The sequence below is a fragment of the Otolemur garnettii genome, unplaced genomic scaffold (assembly GCF_000181295.1).
Source record: "Otolemur garnettii isolate 467f Iridium unplaced genomic scaffold, OtoGar3 scaffold00146, whole genome shotgun sequence".
NCBI lineage: Eukaryota > Metazoa > Chordata > Mammalia > Primates > Galagidae > Otolemur > Otolemur garnettii.
Genome location: NW_003852541.1, coordinates 3,158,100 through 3,161,242, shown reverse-complemented (window position 1 = coordinate 3,161,242; position 3,143 = coordinate 3,158,100).

The window sequence follows — 3,143 nt, the reverse complement described above, 5'->3', positions numbered from 1 at the left end:
GTTTGGCCAGAGCTGGGTTTGAACCAGCCACTCTTGGTATATGGGGCTGGTGCCCTATCCACTGAGCCACAGGCGCTGCCCTAAAAAAAAAAAATTATATATGTGTGTATATATATATATATATATAAAACATTTAAAAATTTTTTGATACAGGATCTTACTTTGTCACCCAGCCTGTAGTGTGGCATATGATCATGGCTTAGTACAACCTCAAACTTCTGGGCTCAAGCGATCCTCCTGCCTCAGCCTCCTGAGTAGCTAGGACTATGGGTGTCCACTACACCTAGCTAATTAAAAAATTTTTTTTAAGAATAGATAGACAGTGTCTGACTGTGTTGCCCAGCTGGTCTTGAATTCCTTGCCTCAAGTAATCCTTCTGTGTTGGTCTCTCAAAATGCTGGAATTATAGGTGTGATCCATCACACCTAGATTAATTTGAATAAAGTATTTATTACTAATTTCACAAAGGAGTAATCTATGGCTGCCACCACTTCTTTCCTTTTCTGTACCTCACACCACTTTTCCCTCTGCCATTCAGAGGTGGAGTCTATTTCTATTCTTGGAATCTGGGCTGGACTTTTGACTTGCTTCAACCAACAGGATGCAGCAGTGCTGTTACATGACTTTGGAAGCCAGGCCTTAAGAGGACTGGGAGCTTCTGTTTCCTTTCTCTTGAAAGCCAGTTACCATGTTAGGAGGTTGACTTCTCTGAGATCACCCTCTTCAAAGAAGCCCTAGTTATCCTCTTGAAGAGGAGCACTAAGCCATGGGACAAGTGAGTGACATCTTTTTGGACTGTCCCACTCAACCCAGCTGCTGGCCAAATGCAGCCACTGAGTAATCCCAGCTTGTGGCAATTGGAGCAGAAGAACCACTCAGCTGAGCCCATTTAACTCACAGACTCCTGGGGAATAATAAACCATGTTGCTTTAAGCCACTAGGTTTTGTCAAATAAAAATGGAGAATTTAAAGAGAGCTTTTTGTTTCCTAAGAGGCCAAGAAAGAACTCACTAGAAAAATGAGCAAAGAAATAGTTCACAGAGAAAGAAATGTAAATGATCCTTAAACTTCAAGGAATCCTTGACTTCAGTTGTAATAAAAGAAATGCAAATTAAATTGCCCTTAGACACCATTTCTTGCAAATCAGATTGGCAAGAATCCAAAATTTGAAAATACATCGTTGGTGTGGCTGTGAGGAAATAGGTGTGGTTGTGGAAAATGAAAAATTATACAATCCTTTTTGAGAGCAGTTTGGCATTGCTTATAAAAAGTACAAATGTATTTAACCTTTGACTCAGCAATCCCACTCTTGGAATCTATTCTACAGATAGATATTCACAAGAATAAAATGACCTGTGAATGAGGTTATAGACTATGGTATTGTCTGTAATTGGCAAAAGCTTGGAAACAAGCCAAGGGTCTGTCCATGGAGAACTGATTGAATAAACATGAAACACAACTATAAGAGGGATTGAGGATGCATTGTAGGATATATTAAGTAAAAAGGTAAGGTGCAGCATAGAATACAAATTATGTTACCTTCTTGTAAAAAGAAGGTGGAAAATAAGAATTTGTATTTCCCTGTGTTTGCATGAAGAAATACAGAAAAAAAAAATGACCAGAAAACTGGCTAGGTGTGGTGATTCACGACTGTAATCCTAGCACTCTGGGAGGCTGAGGTGGGAGGATTGCTGGAGGTCAGGTGTTCAAGACCAGCGTGAGCAAGAGCTAAACTCTCTCTCTACAAAAAAATAGAAAAATTAGCCAAACTTGGAGGCATGTGCCTGTAGTCCCAGCTCCCTCAGGAGGCCGAGGCAGGAGGATTGCTTAAGTCTGGGAATTTAAGGTTGCTATGAGCAATGGGGATACCACTGGATTCTAGTGGAGTGACAGAGTAAGAATCTGTTACAACAAAACAAAACAAAACAAAACACCAACCCAGAAAGCTAATAAATGGTTACATGTGTATGGGAGGGGGACAGATAAGGATGAGGTGAGAGAATTCTCCGTCTGTATTTTCATACTTATTTTGTACCTCATAATGTCATTTTGACTTTTGAAACATGTAAACATACAGTAATGTATGAAGAGCCAATCTCATGGTAAGGGGGGAGAACAGAAAAGGGCTAATATGTATGGGATTTCTTTTAAGGATGCTAAAGATGTTCTGAAATTAGGTGGTGGTGATGGTCATACAACTCTGTGAATATTCTAAAGACCACTGAATTGTATGCTTCAAATGGGTGAATTTTATGTTATGTGAAGTATACTTCAGTAAAACTGTAAAAAAAGAAATAAGGCACACATACTCCCCAAACTTTCAAGAATGAAAAGGAAGATATACTCCAGATACAGCAAAGATTTAAATGATAGTAAAAAAAAATAATATGGTTAACTTGATGCTCATGAATTCAAAACTTTCTGAAAACATCCTGAAAATACAATTAAGCAAAATTGGCTATAGGAGAACTAGAAAACCCGAATGAACCCCCCAGGAAATTAAATCATTAGTAAACAATCTTTCATGAAGAAAACAGACTGAGGTAAGTTTAAGAAATATATTTTTTTTAGAGACAGAGTCTCACTTTGTTGCCCTCAGTAGAGTGCTGTGGAGTCACAGCTCACAGCAACCTCCAGCTCTTGGGCTTAGGAGATTCTCTTGCCTCAGCCTCCAGAGTAGGTGGGACTACACAATGCCCAGCTGTTTTGTTGTTGTTGTTGTTGTTGTTGTTGTTGCAGTTTGGCTGGGACCGGGTTCGAACCTTTCACCCTTGGTATATGGGGCCAGCGCCCTACTCACTGAGCCACAGGTGCCGCCCAGTTTAAGAAATATTTAAAGGAGAAAATTGTTTGGTTTTATTTAGAATGTCTTCTGGAAAAAAAGAAGAAACACTCTCCATCTCATTTTATAGTACCAAAAAACCCTAGATACCAAAACCAGATGAGAAAATTAAGGAAAAAGTAAATTACAGGCCAGTCTTACTCATGAACATGAACGCAAAAAATTTCTAAGTAAAATATTGGCAAACTGAGTTTAAGTAATACACATAAGAATGTAACAGTTCATATCAAGGTTGTTATGTTCCAGAAACTCAAGGTTGATTTAACATTAGAAAGTCTACCTGTGAATTCATCATGTTAAT